The 16430-nt window shown below is 42.5% G+C and overlaps 1 protein-coding gene across 16 annotated transcripts in view; it reads left to right on the top strand.

Annotated features, from left to right (window-relative positions):
• The window catches only part of CHRM2 (cholinergic receptor muscarinic 2), a 176843-nt gene that overhangs the window by 87542 nt on the left and 72871 nt on the right, over positions 1-16430 (top strand). Inside the window, exon 3 of one of the 16 annotated variants that reach the window (XR_010592290.1) lies at positions 9379-10900. The exons of the other annotated variants lie outside the window; for them this stretch is intronic. The gene's annotated coding sequence lies outside the window, so the exon portion shown is untranslated. Of the gene's footprint in view, positions 1-9378; positions 10901-16430 lie in introns of those variants that run through there. 16 annotated transcript variants of the gene reach the window in all.

The following is a 16430-nucleotide window of genomic DNA, read 5'->3' as shown; positions in this document are numbered from 1 at the left end:
AGGGGCAATGATCTGGCTTTTAGGTCCTTACTTTTCATTAAGATTTGGACAGAAAAACACATTTTAAATAAAACATCTAATTGGCAACATTTGTCAATTTTTAAAAAAAGTAAAAGTTTCAGGCATTGACATTTTCCTCAGCTTATGTGATTTTTCTTCAGCTTCTGGAAAAGACACCCACCAATTGGCTCTTCATTTTCTTCCTTTCCCATCACATGAATATTTCAGGCAGTTTTGAGACTCTGTAATGAGAAATAAGATTAAACTAAAGGCACGTTAGTAATTTTGACAAGGGCTGAAAGTGCAACGAAAAGAATTTAAGAACAGGCTGTATTTTAATACACCTGTATTCCGAGCAGAATCACCTGAGAATATATGATCACAGAAAAATTATATAAGCCCTTGTTTGCATCAAGGCTGTCTTATTTAGCACTCATGAAACATATAACAGGAGGGCCCAGATGGATTAATGAGGTAAAATGTATCCTGTATGACTCATGAACTGACTTATTAAAACAGTATATAAGATATTTTGCTTTCCAGCAGAAAAATCATCTCTGTTTTGTAGCCTTTGTGTGTGTGTGTGAATACAATATAAATCAAATGAAGCACTGACATGCAACATTAGTAATTAGCTGCAATATATCTCCTAACAAAGAGAACTGATCCTCACTCAGTGTTCTGATTGAGAAGAGTGTATTTTTTTAGACCTGCCGTTGAAAGGTGAACTAAAAAACCAACAAAGCTAAGCACAAATTTGTGTGGAGAAACTCTTCACTATGCAGATTTGGGATCTGAGGTGGGAATCCAGCCAAGAAATACATTTGTTAACATAATTTTTTAAAATGGCCACTCCCTCTGTGGATTCCTTCATCACTTTCTCTGGTTTACAGAAAATATCCCACAATGCATCAGTTTTACATTGCTGATGAGTTGTTTTGGTTACAATGAAACGTCTTGTGTCAGTGGGCCACATTCTGATACCCCTAACGATTCATAAGCAGTGATTCACTCCACAAGTAGTCCCACTGAAATCAGTGAGATTCCTTGCAGAGTAAAGGGCAGAGTTATAAAGGTATTTAGGTGGCTAAAGAGGCAGACAGAAGTCTAATGGGATTGAGGTGCCTAACTTCCAGAGAAAGTCAATTAGTTTTGGATCAGATCTAAAGTAGAATCTGGCCCTGGAACGTGACCGTAGCTTTGCTGTTCACCTTTAAATAGGGTGACCAGACAGCAACTGTGAAAAATCGGGACAGGGGGTGGGGGGTAATAGGAGCCTAAATAAGAAAAAGACCCAAAAATCGGGACTGTCCCTATAAAATCGGGACATCTGGTCACCCTACCTTTAAAGCCAGGACCAGTTGTGGCTACATGATTTCAATGATGTAATAAAATATTTTGTGATACTGACATAATTTCACCACTGGGAAAGGAGGAAATAGCCCCCCTAGTGTCCTGTTCTGTGGAAGGCAGAATGATATTTGTTGTGATTCACTGAGGAGCAATTGCTGCAGGAAGTTACAAAATTGCATTTCGGCCGAGGATACACAGGCACTTTAAGAAGCCACAGTGAATCCAGACAACTTTACAATCCATTTATCAAAGTGCCTGCAATTCCCAATTCAAGGCAGGTGAAGCAATAATATAGAAGGAGCAAAGAAAGTAAATCTGTACCCAGAGAATTTTAATAAATAAAAAAAATAAAAATAAAAAAAAAACAGTGCAGACCCATTGGGCTCTTGCCAGCTCTTGTTATTACAGCTGGAGCTTGGCACTTGCTTATTTACTGTTTCATTGAAAAGAGATCTGTGGAATAAAGGATCTCTTACTGTTGAGCCCATAAAGATGAAAGAGAAGGGGCGCGATAAGAATGAATCACCTATTATGTAATGGGCTTTCTTAGACCAGTTCTGCAGGACTCAAACTGACTTCCCTGTATAATTTCTAGGCTTTCATCCAGGGGTTAACCCTGCACTGCTGCGTTAAATTAATCTTCTTATCATTCACTCCTGTCTCAGCCCCTGCTTTTTCCATGATCTTTGAGCATTCTCCTGGGCCTTCCTTAGGAAAGGTGTCTCATGAGTGAATGGTCACCACCAATGGCTTGCAGAGAAATACCACTAACTCCTACCAATTTATTGGGTACAAGTTACTGCAGGTAGCACACAGTTACAAATAAAAGGCATATAGTTTATTTAGCGTTGAGGGTTCAGCGCCTTTTACTGTTTATCCTGGGGGGGGGGGATAACACATGCATCACAGAATTGTGACACATTTTTTATCATCATTATTATTATTTTATTAGTGATGCCCAGAGACTCCACTGTGCAAAGCACTGTCTAAACACATAGTGAGAACCAGTCCCTGCCCTGTAGAGATTACAGTTCAAATAGTAAGACAGACAAAAAATGGGGAAAACTTCCAAGGAGAACATTGGGAACTAAAGGCCAGATTTTAAAGGTGTTTAGTTTCCATCTCCAGGTAAATATCACTGCATTATATAATACAATGTCATCATGCAAGGATACAGCACTTTGCCCTTGCACAGCCCCAAAAGTTCTTTTGGGACCCTTTTTATACCTTACAAGTTAGACTTCCAGGATATAGGAAATGGCCCAGTAAAATCAGGAGAGGAAAAAAACGGCATGTTTGCCAACCCTAATCTATCTGCTTTGTGATTAGAGTTGGGCAAATAATGGGAAAAAAAGTATTGAAAAAATGTCATGGAATTCCTCAAATATGTTGTTTTACAATTGTAAGAACAGATCCTCCACTGGTGTGAACTGGCATAGCACCATACCGATTTACACTAGCTGAGGACGTGGCCCATCATGCATCCAGCTCAAACTGTAATATAATAACTCCTAAGTATTTTCCTGGGTGCCTTTGTGAGTGAGCTAGGGGTAGCTGACTTCATTGTGATGCTTCTGTTGTGAGTGTTTGCATAGAGAGAAATCTAAAAGAATCAAAGCAGAATCATCAGTGCAGACTGTGTTAGTGTCATGGTTACTGTAGTGAGGGAGGAAACACCTGGCCCCTCAAGGCATGTGTGGTTGGGACCAGAAGCTGAGGCTGGCAGGTGGCTGCTGGTAAAGTAAGTGGAGGGGTGGGGGGAGGACAGAATGCAGAGCCTATGATAAAGCTGGAGAAATGAGAACGCTTCCATTTGAGCAAACCCATAGTACCAGTGTCCTGTGAGTCTGTTTGGGACTGGAAGGCTGGAGAAACAATCGTTTTTTTAGATTGCATGGTAGGAACCTACCCACTGACCTTTGTTTTCCGAAACAAACAATCTGTACGTTCCCATTTGCAAAGATGCTGCCATTGTGTTATCACGGGATGAGACAGGAATGAAAAATGGGGGTGAATGGAGGCACAGGGCCAGATTCATCCCTGCCTAAGAGTGGCTTTACCTTATGTTCCAGATGTACATCCAAAGAGCCAATGCACGGATGCAAGCAGGTTTGCCAGAGCCACACCCCCTCTTGCTCCCAGCCATAGAACTGGGGCCCCTGTGGAAGTGGTACAGTTTTGGCGGAGCTGGATCTGTACTTGTCATAGCAGCACCAAGCACATGCCTGGGGCAGCAAGCCGCGGGGGGCGGCCTGCCAGTCGCTGTGAGGGCAGCAGTCAGGCTGCCTTTGGCGGCATGCCTGCGGGAGGTCTGCCGGTCCCGCGGCTTTGGCAGCAATTCGGTGGCGGGTATGCCGAAGGCGCGGGACCGGCGGACCTCCCGCAGGCATGCCGCCAAAAGCCACTTGACTGCCGTGCTTGGGGCGGCAAAATACATAGAGCCACCCCTGGCTGAGAGCATGCCCCAGAGAGGTCCTACGCCTGCCCTATGTCTTCTTTGCATCACACTGGCTGGTATAAAGGGGTTCTATGGCAATTATTAATTCAGCCCAGAGTCTGGGAAGTCAGGAGACCTCAGCCCAACTCTTGGGAATCAGCATACATCCTGAGTAGCAGACTGCGAGCCGGTGATCTCCCCAAGGGCTTGGAGGAGGAATCTTTAACTCCCACATCTGGCCAGGGAGCAGCTGCCACTGCAATCATCTTGATCCTGTCTGTGCTGCCTCTCTCTGTAGGGAGCCAGAACATTTACAAAGCAATCCACTGACTCTGTCCCCCGCCAGCTTCTGCCATGCCCTCAGCGCCCCCCCCCCCGTGTTTTATGGAACACTCCGTGCAAAGTGCGGGAGGAGGGAGGCACATGGCCTGCAGCCCTCTCCTCAACACAAACCTGGTGCAGTGGAATTGCATCCATTCTGCCACGTAGGAGACCTTTGCACAGAGATGTTGCTCCTAAGTCTCTTTGGACCTCAGTTTCTTCCATTGTAACAGGGCTGACAGCACTTTGGACACTTCTACACTGCACACTCCTTTCAGCAGTGTGTAGAGTACATATACTGCATGCCCTCCTAGCATGGGTATAAATCACAGAGTAGACAGTGAGGCACTGCTTAGGCGAGGAAAAGACATGCCTGAACCCTGTGGATATTTACCCTGCATGGCTCTCTACATGCCCAAGCAATGCCGCTCCCATGTACACTGCTATTTTTAGCAGTGTAGTGTCCCACTTCCTCCTCACTACTGGAGTCTTTCCCTGCCACAGGGAAAGGCTCTGTCAGGGGGGAGGTAGCAGGGAAAGCCTCCAGCAGCTCTTCACTGGCACAGCCTTTCCCCACTCCCCTGCACCTGTCCGCCAGAGCCTGTCACTGCCACATGCAGCTACACACCACAGGCTCAGGGCAGCTTGGTTTTCACTGCAGCATGTAGCTACACTTACCCTCCATGGCACTGCCAGGGGTGTGTAGTGTAGACATACCATTAAAGAGCTTTGTAATCCATTGATGAGAGGTGCGGCATAAATGCAAAATAACTAACACTATTGCCCATTCCTGCAGATTACCATGAAGAATGATCCCATTACTGATCTCACATCTGTGATTCGATCACACACTACTTTTCACAAGCTATGGCCATTGTAAGGCAAATTAACTGTTGTATTACAGATATCTGGCCTTGTAAACTGTAGCTGTGACTGGATGTATTTGCCATCTGTCAGCTGTGTGCTGGCTGATGTGAAAAGAGCTGGTGGTCGGAGTTCAGTTCCTGGTGAGCAGATGTCAGCCTCAACAACCACCATCACCGCCGCTGATAATAAGCTCTATTGTTAGTTGTCTCCGCAAAGTTAAGTCAAAGACTGAAAGGGCATGGAGTATAAAATACCTCTAGTGTGGTGATTCTTTCCTCCTGTTCAGGGCAGGGCTTAGACAGCTTCTTGGGAATGAAGGAAGCGTGCACTGCCACTACCTTTCTGTACAGATTCCTGGGTAAATTGAAAGCTGTGGTCTTCAAGGCTAATGGTGCTGATGTGCTGTATGAGTTTCCTATAGTCATTATTGATTTTTGGAATGGGAAATTTCCAAATGTACCACGGGACTCCCCTATGCCATCACTTTTAAAAAGAAATGGCTTTAATTAGTGTCCTGTGTATTAAAGTCTCCAACATGCCCACCTGTGGTATCTTCTAGTTAGTCACATTTGAAAGTGTTTTAAAATGTCAGCTCTGCACCACCCAGAGATTTCCCTAGAACAAGAGAACACTCACTAATCTATCTGGCTAGCTCAGCTTTATGGTCCCTTTACACCATCAGAGCAGCACAAAGGGCCTGTGTCACAGCCAGCATCTGGATCTAAGTGTTTTATAATTAGGGAGATCAAAAAAAAATTGAAGAACAACTAGCAGAAGACAGAAATTAACAACAAGGATTTTTAAAGTACATCAGAAGCAGGAAGCCTGTCAAATAATCAGCATGGGCCACTGGACAAGTGAGGTGCTAAAGGGGCACTCAAAGAAGACAAAGCTGTTGTGGAGAAGTTAAATGGATTGTTTGCTTTGGTCTTCACTGCAGAGGATGTGAGGGAGATTCCCACACCTGAGACATTCTTTTTAGGAACTGTTCCAGATTGAGGTATCAATAGAGGAGGTTTTGGAACAAATAGATAAATTAAATACTAATATATCACCAGGACCAGATGGTATTCACCCAAGAATTCTGAAGGAATTCAAATATAAAATTGCAGAACTACTACCTGTTGCTTAAATCAGCCTCTGTATCAGATGACTGGAGGATAGCTAATGTGATGCCATTTTTAAAAAAAGGCTGGAGATGCAATCCTGGCAATTACAGGCTGGTAAGTCCAACTTCAGTACCAGGCAAATTGGTTGAAACTATAGTAAAGAACAAACTTATCAGACACATAGATAAACACAATATGTTGGGGAAGAGTCAACACAGCTTTGTAAAGGGAAATCATGCCTCACAATCTATTAGAATTCTTTGAGGGTGTCAACAAGCATGTAGACAAGTGTGAGCCATTTGATATAGCATACTTGGACTTTCAGAAAGCCTTTGACAAGGTCCCTCACCAAAAGCTCTTAAGCAAAGTAAGGATCCGTAACTGGTAAAAAGATAGGAAACAAAGGGTAGGAATAAATGGTCAGTTTTCACAATGGAGAGAAGTAAATAGCTAGGTCCCCCAAGGATCTGTACTGGGGCCAGTGTTGTTCAACATATTTATAAACAATCTGGATAAAGGGATAAAGAATGAGGTGGCAAAGTTTGCAGACAATAGAAAACTACTCAAGATAGGTAAGTCCAAAGCCGACTGCAAAGAGTTACAAATGGATCTTGCAAAACTGGGTGACGGGGCAACAAAATGGCAGATTAAATTGAATGTTGATAAGTGCAGAGTAATGCATATTGGAAAAAATAATTACTACTATTCATACAAAATGATGGGGGTCTAAATTAGCTGTTACCATTCAAGAAAGAGATTTAGGAGTCAACATGGATAGTTTTCTGAAATTATCTTCTCAGTGTTCAGCAGTAGTCAAAAAATCAAACACAATGTTAGGAACCATTAGGAAAGGGATAAATAATAAAATAGAAAATATTATAATGCCACTATAGAAATCCATGGCATGCTCACACCTTGAATACTTTGTGCTGTTCTGGTTGTCCTGTCTCAAAAAAGATATATTAGAATTGGAAAAAGTACAGAGAAGGGCAACAAAAATGATTGTGTGTATGTACCAGCTTCCATATGAAGAGATATTAAAAAGACTGGAACTGTTCTGTTTGGAAAAGAGACAATGGGGGGGGGGTGATATGAATCATGAATAGTCTGGAGAAAGTGAATTAGGAAATGTTATTTACCCCTTCACATAACACAAGAACTAGGGGTCACCCAATGAAATTAATAGGCAACAGGTTTAAAACAAACATAAGGAAGTACTTCTTCCCACAGCGCACAGCCAATCTGTGGTCCTTGTTGCAAGAAGTTGTGAAACCCAAAAGTATAACTGGGTTAAAAAATAATCTGATAAATTCATAGAGGATATGTCCGTCAATGGCTATTAACCAAGAAGGTCAGGAGTGCAACCCCATGCTCTGGTTGTCCCTATACCCTCGACTGCTAGAAGCTGGGAGTGGACAACAGCAGATGGATCCCTTGATGAATTCCCCTATTATGTTCACTCCCTGTGAAACATCTGGCAGCAGCCACTGTTGGAAGACAAGATACTGGGCTAGCTGGACCACTGATCTGACCCAGTATGGCCATTCTTATACAGTGGAAAGTGGGCATTTATTATTTTTTTCTTGTGTTTTTAGCATTTTAATGTTTCTTTGGTCTTAACCACTTGGTTACAAGGTTTGGTTCCACCTAACACTGCTGATGATTTAGATCTATTATGAGTTTGATCTTATTTGTAAAAACAGTAGCCCATGGCAGTCACATAACTTCTTTCCCTCCTTCTGTTAGCAACATGATGGTCCAATCTTTGCCAGGAACTCTTCAGTTCCATTCCAGTAACTCTGTCCCCTGTGGCTATTTCCTTGGTTTTAATTTCCAGTATAGTTTTTCTTTAAGTATGTTATCCATGGCTCCTCCTCAGAATAAGTTAATCCCAAAGACTGAATTGTATTCCTTTGATCTGCCTTTCCTACTTAGATGTATTAATAATATTATTATTTACCATTTTTATCATGCTTTTTATTATTTACTATATTCTTTCATCCATAACGTGCCTTTTATTCCTTTATTAAGGGCCCCAAATTACTTTACAAGCTTAAAGTGTTATACAATGTATATACCTAGGGATCCCTTAATCCATGACCAAAATGGCAGATGCCTGTTGGGTGAATTACAGCAGCTGTTTACTAGCAGACAACACTGCTCAGCAGATCAGGACGGAAAGTGAAAAATACTGTATCTAAGACCCTGTGATACCATGCACCACATTAGACCTGAATTATGTGGGCAGGCCCCACTAGTTATGTGGCAGAGCTATCCTGAGTTCTGCGCCAAATTGGCAATTATATGTTAACCAAGCTTGGGAGCTTTGTGTGGCTTGTAAGAATGGGAAATGGGGAGAAAGCACTGTCTTGTAAGGCACTGGGGTGGATGGTTGAATTATATGGATGCCATTTGAGGTGTTTAAGCTACACAGAAGGGGGCTGTGCTCCTGAGTGGTTCAGAAGCTCTGAATGGCAGATGCTTTCTCAGGGCCACCGAAAACAGGAAAGATGGGAGAACAGTCATGGGCTCAATCAAAAACAATGAAAGGGGGATAGCTGGATGGCTGCTGAGCTCTTTGTTTTCTTCTATCCTTCCGTTTTCCTTTCCATTAGCAATTGCAGTGTTCAGGAAGGAGGCAGGCTGGTTGGAGGAAAAAACAGAGCATTTTTTCCCCCAACTATACAGGCAATCAGCTCAATCTGAATTTGCTCTGGCCTCTAGAAACATCTAGCTCACACTGGGCATGCTCAAAGGTTGAAGATAGACATAAGCAAGAAAGCAAAGCCCTTCTCCATTTTTTTGTATGTATTCAGTGTTTACTTGCAATCTTCTGATTCTGCATATATTCCTGCTAGTAACTTCTTTGCAAGTGCTGAGATTGTCAAAGGAATTCAAATGAGAAAGGTGCTTAAATCCCATTGAAGTCCATTGAGTCGGGTGCCTAACACCCTTAGGCTCCTCCAAAAATCCCAGCCTACAACATTAGCCAAAAGAAAATACAAATGGGTCTGAACACAGCTAAAGCCAAGTGTTTACAAATCTGAATGAAGAGCAGCTGGGAAATGTTTTGCTGCTTTCTTCCAGCTCTGTTTGCAATGGGGTTGGAAGAACAGAAGCACAATAAATGCTCCATTTTATTTATTTATGAGATTGCCAAAGGTGCTGGTGGCAGTTCAGTGCCCAATTCCTATTGACATTTAATAGGATTTAGGCCCCTGAACACCTTATTGTCTGGAACTGTCTGGTAAGCTCCAACCTGCCAACCAGTGACCTGCTAACACTTCCTAGGACAGAAGCTGAACCCTGACAGAGGACTCAAGTCCTGGATCCTGACTGGGAGAATGCTGGGAATCCTGATTGGTCCACAGCTTCGATATAAATCCAGCACAAGAACAGACAATTGTCCATGCAACTTGGCTCCAACCTGCTCTGGACTGTGTGGCTTCTGTGCCCCTGGCTTGACTTCCTTGCTTCCAAACTTCTTGGCTTGACTCCCGGCATCTGATTCCAGACTCCAGTTTGTCTCTTGCTTCTCACCTCTTGGTATCCTGACTCTGACTCCTGACCCATGGTTCTCATCTTCAGTTTGTCTCCTGCCTCGGACCCCCAGTATCCTGACCCGGCCTGATTCATGGTTGTGCTCTCAAGTTTGTTTCTTGCTTCTGATCCCCCAGTATCCTGACCCAGCTGACTCTTGGCTCCCGTCCCATGACTGTGGACCTGGACTCTGACCACTAGGTCTGGCTGCCCATGATCTGGCCATGACATTTATGAATTGAGGCAAAATGTAATTGGGATCTGCCAAGACAGCAGATTCCTAGTCCTGAGGAAAGGGCCAGCAGATCTTGAAATGACTGAATAATCAGGTCTTCTGTTTTATCTCCATCTGAATGAGGGCAGCCATTCTGGCCTGTTTTATATCTCTTCAACAGTAGAAGGGAGACTTCCAGTTGCGCACACACGTGATCATTAACATAGATACTGTCAGGCTGGTATGCCCTAAATATAACCTAAAAACACATGATAAAAATAAAACCTCCTGCCTGATCATGATGTATCTGTCAGTTCCACAATGTGAGGTCTACAACACTGACAGCAACTTGGAGAACTTCTCTGCTTGGAAATCTGTCAAGAACAAACCCAGGGCTGTATGTTTGTTTCTTTTTTTCATGACTGCATTCCTCTGGCTGTCCATCTCTGCTACATTCTGGTGAGCAAGGTGAGTATCAAAACAGCACAAGAAGCCTGGGTCTCAGAAGATTCAGGGTGAGAGGTTTTCCTTTGACTTCAGTGAGGCCCTTGGCATGTACATTATTTGTGAGCAGTTTGTTGTGACTATTTGAAATTCAAACAGTGATAGTTAGCATGGATTGAGAACAAAGGCAGTCAGGCTTCCATGGTGAATACTGACATGTATGAATTCAAAATTTGTTTTCCATGGCTATTCTCTTAATATCCACTTAAAATTTGCTGTTTTTATGAACATCCCCACTGCTAAATTTATTCTCTAGAATATTCATAGAAGACAAATACAGAAGTGGCATGAGCAAAGAGCAGAAAAAGTGAATTCAGCTTTTATTCCAGCAAATATTCTCTTTATTTTAGATAACCCCCTAGCTCTGTTGTGAAATCAGAAAAAAATGGTAAATCCTTAAACCAAAAAAGAGTTTGAGAGGTTCAAGATATCTCAGACTCAGTGGGCTTTCACTTTCCTAACTGAAACACCAGTTGATTTAAATAGCTCACATAATTAGGGTTATACTGGATTTATTGAGGAATACTTGTGGCACCTTAGAGACTAACAAATGTATTTGGGCATAAGCTTTCATGGGCTAAAACCCACTTCATGCATCTGATGAAGTGGGTTTTAGCCCATGAAAGCTTATGCCCAAATACATTTGTTAGTCTCTAAGGTGCCACAAGGACTCCTCGTTCTTTTTGCTGATACAGACTAACACGGCTACCACTCTGAAACTGGATTTATTGTTCTCCATCCAATACCCATAACTAAGTCCAGAACCCTTGTAGGAGATGTTGAGAAGAGAGAGAGAAAGCAAGAAAATTAAATGGGACAAAAAGAAAGAAAAGGAGGGAAAAGGAAAGAATATAAATACAATGAACATACATAGAGAGAGAGATAGATGTTTCCCTCTCTCTCTCTATGTATATATCCTATTATATTTCACAGGCATTGTATTTATTTCTAATGTTCCATCTATTGCAGAACAGCTTTTTGTAAAGGAGGTAAGAAAAAGAATAGCCCGAATCATGATTAGCCCTGACTACATTTTACATTGTCTGCAATGGAGGCTGCTGCTGCTGTAGAAGCTTCTTGAATAAAAACAGGGGGATAATAGGAGATACCTGAGATGTCACAATAGGAACAAAGAAGAAATACCTGGGCTATTTATAAAAAAGAAAGGAAAAAAGGAAATATTCAATTCTGACTTCAAACAGTATGAGAGCTGAGAAGAATCAGATAAACACTGCACAAGTGGATCTTATCTTGCCTCTGTGTGAGAAGACAGACACAGGAGATTATAATACGGTACTTGGATGGTCTTGCTCTTCATTCAACCACTTATTACATGTCTCCCATGATGAGAAACAGATTCCAGGGTATCTTTTGAATGTTTTTAATGTGACAGGAGACAGGTTGCATTACTTAGCTAGCCAGCAGGCTGTGTCCTCCTATGTTCAGCACTGCACAGTACATGCAAATTGCCCACAGCCACTCTGCTTAAAACTGCTTCTTACATCTGTCTAATATTTTTACCAGAAGGAAAGAGTAAGAGGAAATTTTCAGATAGTAAATGTTTTATGTCATATTGGTAAAAATGTAGTAAAATTGCATAAATGCGACAGATCTATATGGCCAAATCATCAGTAGACAAAGAATGGATGCTTTTATCAAGTGTCATTAACAAACTTTTCCTTTGTGAAGGATGTCCCCAGAACCCTTTTGGAGATCTGAAGATCTCCTCACTTACCACTGGTATTATTAATTACTATTATTTATTTATTAGTTTGCAATGCCATAGCACTTAGAGGCTCCAACTGAGATCAGGGCCCCACTACGCTAGGTGCTGTACATACACACAGTAAGGGACAGTCCCTGCTCAAAAAGGGTGTATAGGCTAAATGGAATTTTATAATTCACTGCCTTGCTTGCCAGCTAAGGAGAACAGGATAAGATTCCCTTTGGAGTCCCTAAATGCTGCACCTTATTTGTCCAGAATGATCACCACTGAGTCATGGGGATACTGTCTCCCCTCTTTGAGGTTGAATAAGCTGCCTCTGTAGCACTCCCAGTCCATGCAAGTTGGAAGAGACAGCCATCTGGAATGGGAATCAAAACCAGACCCCCAGCATTGTACAGCTAAACTGGCCCATAATCTTGTTTGATAACTAGCACACACTTCACTGCTGCTCCTTCAGTTCATTTGCTATGCTGCTGTCCTATTAATACTCACCTTAGATCTGTAGGATTCTGTCATACACGTAGAATTTTTGGTGATACCACAGGTGCACTCTTCATGGCTGTGCCAAGCATGCAGTCCCCAATACCTAATGATTTTCCAAATCATGCCTTGATTAGGGACTATCCCTAAAATTGCAAAAATAACCCTAGCTGTCCTGTTCATTTCACTACAATTCCACCACTATCCTGGCAGCAACAGCCATAAGATACTGAAAACCTATGCAGGGAAGTCCTTTTTCCAGTCAGGTCCTGAGGTGCACTACCGGAGCATCTCCAGCATGGAGGAAGTACTTCACAGAAGTCAGTGCAGCTTTAATTTTGTGAGGTTTTTCCTGGGGGTGTTCAAGAGAGGAGGGAAAAAAAGAGTTCTTTCTGTCCATGAATGATGCCCATATGCAGCATGTAGCCAGCTCTCAATGGGCTCAGTTCTGAGGTGATGTCAATTGAAGTGTAAGCCTCACCTCAGCAAGTGCATGTTACATGAAGGAAAGGCAAAATGGTAGCAAGAAAGCACATAACAGGAGGCTGTAAAATGAAGTAATCTTAGAATATCACACATCCCCCTTTTGATTGCCATTTTTTCTATAATGCTGCCATTTTGCACCTCCTCAGACTGTTGTTGTACACACATATTGACGGTGTAGTTGAAAGGTGCTAATGGCTGCCAGGAGCAGAGTATTGGTTCCAACGACAACCACAGAACTCATTAAAGCCAATGGGTGTGCCAAGCACTCTTGTTCAGGATCATAAGAAGGAGCATTCAAACCCCATTAATGGTTGAGGGCTGTGGGGTTACCACCCAAGTCACCAGGTGTGTGGACTGAGGTTTCAAACAGAAGGGCTAGTATATTGGCAGCAGGCCGTGTGTGGGTTGGAGGCCAAAAGGAATCATGAGCACTGCTCTGAGAGGAAGCAGAGGCCAGGGCTTCTTGGGCACGGAGCTCACTGGCATGGCAGACCTTTGGATTTCTGACAAGGAAACTTCCTGCTGTTGTTTGTGTCTGTGTTCAGGGAAACAGGGCTTTGTGTACATTCTGTGTAAATAAGCAAGATAAGACCAAGAATATTCCTGACTCATAGCATCAATTTCTCATTCTCCTGGAAACAATCCTGTTAGGCTCTGATTATTGACTAATCGATCAGGACAAAAAAGCAACACTGCATATGGGCTAACATTTCCAAAGCTGAGTAGGGAATTCAGACACACTTTGATTGGCTTTGAAAATCTCAACCATGATTGTTCAACCTAGCTGGTTATAACGAGGGACAGATATATCTCCTCACCACTGCCCAAAACTCAACCTGCTACTTTGGAGTTTGGTAAAATGTTCATTTAACTTTTCTTCAAACTTTTCTTCTTTCTCCTCTTCCTCTAATCTTCCAGGCTCCAATGAGATCCAGCAACGGAAGTTACAAATCACCCATAGTTTACCTAGCCTGACTGGAAGCAGGAACTACCAGAAACTTGGTGAATGAGCCAGTTCTTCCAAATTTGCAGATTCAAGAGGCTTACATACAGGCATACAACCTATGGGTTGTTTATCTAAGTTGAACAACTAAAGCCTTTTGCAGTTTGCCCATCAATAACACTGGCTCTCACTCACTGGTTGAATATAAGTCTCAAAAGCAATTTAGGATCCCTGCTTTTCAGGAACTGGCAAAGCAAAGGGCAGCACTCTTCACACACAGAATGCTTTACGGAGCCCTTCAGAGACCCTTAGAGACAGCTGTGCTTTCTGGGCCTGATCCAAACCCCATTCAAGTTAATGGGAGTCTTTCCCTTGACTTCAATGGACTTTGGATCAGGCCCTGCAAATCTGTGGATGTGGATATCTGTGACCCATGTTTGCAAATTGCAGATGGATGCGGATCCAAATTTTATTTCTAGAGCCCTGCAAATCTGTGGCTATCCACTTCATATCCATCCATGGGTATCCGCATCTGTGGATGCAGATATCCATGGATCATATGTGCATATCGCTGATTGGATGCGGATACAAATTCTGTATCTGCACAGGGCTCTACTGGTAAGGGCTTCCACAAAAATCTCCTTTTGAGTCTGTGTCCAGGGCGCAAATGTTCATAGAGAGATGGGTTTGAGAGAATGAGGAATCCATTCATTTCTTTTGCCATTCAAATGCTTTCTCATAGCCACAACCAAATGAGATAGCACCAGTAGGCAAATACATTTATATGAAGGGTGATTTCTGAGAATGGTTATACTTTGCTCATGAAAAATGTACTACAAACGTTGGCTGCATAGCAAAGTGATCAACTTGTATAGCTTGAGTTGGAGGTGGGGACTTTCTAGGGGATCTGGAGGCTCCTTCCATGTGTTAAAAATATCTGATATTTTGGAGCAATTTGGTACATCACAAAGTGTTTTTTAAAGAGTTCTTCATGACCATTTGTATAAGCTGCAGGGATGCCATGTTTGGCAGGGATGCCAGAGTAGTAGCCAGGGAGATGGTGAACTCCATCTGAGGCAGAGAAATCAATCCAAAGCACCTGTCAGTTTTGTGGCAGGGTTTTAACACGGGGCTTCCTGCTGCCCCAACAGTACATCATTGTTAAAGTAAGGGGGAAGAGGGTAGGCATGTTAAGGGGAACAAAATCTCTATAGTGCATGTGAGAGATGAGACCCCACTCCTCAGGCTACTTACTCGAATGGATTTTGCATCAAAAGTGGCGTTATTTATAGAAACACATGCTTTACCTTAACACTAATAGTAGCCAACACAAAATAAACTTGGCCACTTAATGATCCACCTAGTGGAAGTCTACTAATTATTCCCCACTCCAGCCCACCCACACATATGCACAAAATTGACAAAGAAACCTATTTTTCCCCATTCAATTACATTGTCATTGTCTTTAGTCGGGCATCAGTACATTTTCTGCAGCATCACTATTTATTGAATGCCAAAGAAGCACTGTGTCTCCTTTCTAATATTGGAATGGCAAAAGGTATTGCAGGGTTGTGTAGAAACCCAGAACTGGAATAACTGGGGCTTCTTATAGATTAAGGTCGAAGTATATTTTCACAGTAGTTAGGACTCACAGACTCTGCCTAGTTCTAGATAGTTGTATCAGCCCCTCATGTTCATAAGCAAGCACTACATACACCCACAAAGGGAAGCACATTGAAGAAGAGGAATAGGCCATCTTTCTCAATGCAGAATACAGAATAGGGTGGGAAGCTCGTCATCAAAAGAACCTGGCTACTTTTCCAATCTCCTTCCCAAACTTTTTGCCAGCTTTAGGCATGGACATGTTTCTGACCTCTGATATGAATGTTTGTAGAGACAAACAAAGTATAAGTAAAGTCAATTCCAATGGCCAGCAGGACTAGTCAGGAATTCCATATGTCACACTATCGGATGTACCAATGTTATTTGGGAAAACTCTATTCCTAATGCTTAATCTTATTTGCATCAATACTACAATCCAGGCTTCCTGTGTATGATTTAAACTGGTACTTACTGGTAACATCTGCTTTGAAAAAATAAAGGAAGAGTTTTTTGTAAATATTTGCTTCAGCTGAAAACAAGGAAAAATCCTATTTTTCACACCCTTGCCATTTGTTGTAACCCTTCCTCCAGCTCCCCCTATTCCTTGTCTGTTGAACTTTGATGAGTGACACATGCCTTGAAGCTGGCCGTTGAAAGCATAAAAGTGTGGCTGACAATAATAGGCCAGACTAATTCCTTATGTAAAGAATGAATCTGATCCAATGAGGGTTACAGGATTGCTTGATCCTCTTCCCACTAACACTCAGACAGCCCCACATGCTTACGTGACATGTACACATACATACATTCACACATAAGCAGACATTCTTGCATAGATGCACGTGCAC

Source organism: Chrysemys picta, chromosome 1 (assembly GCF_011386835.1).
Source record: "Chrysemys picta bellii isolate R12L10 chromosome 1, ASM1138683v2, whole genome shotgun sequence".
Lineage (NCBI taxonomy): Eukaryota > Metazoa > Chordata > Testudines > Emydidae > Chrysemys > Chrysemys picta.
The sequence above is the reverse complement of the archived record's forward strand: the minus strand, read 5'-3'. Positions and strand labels throughout refer to the sequence as shown.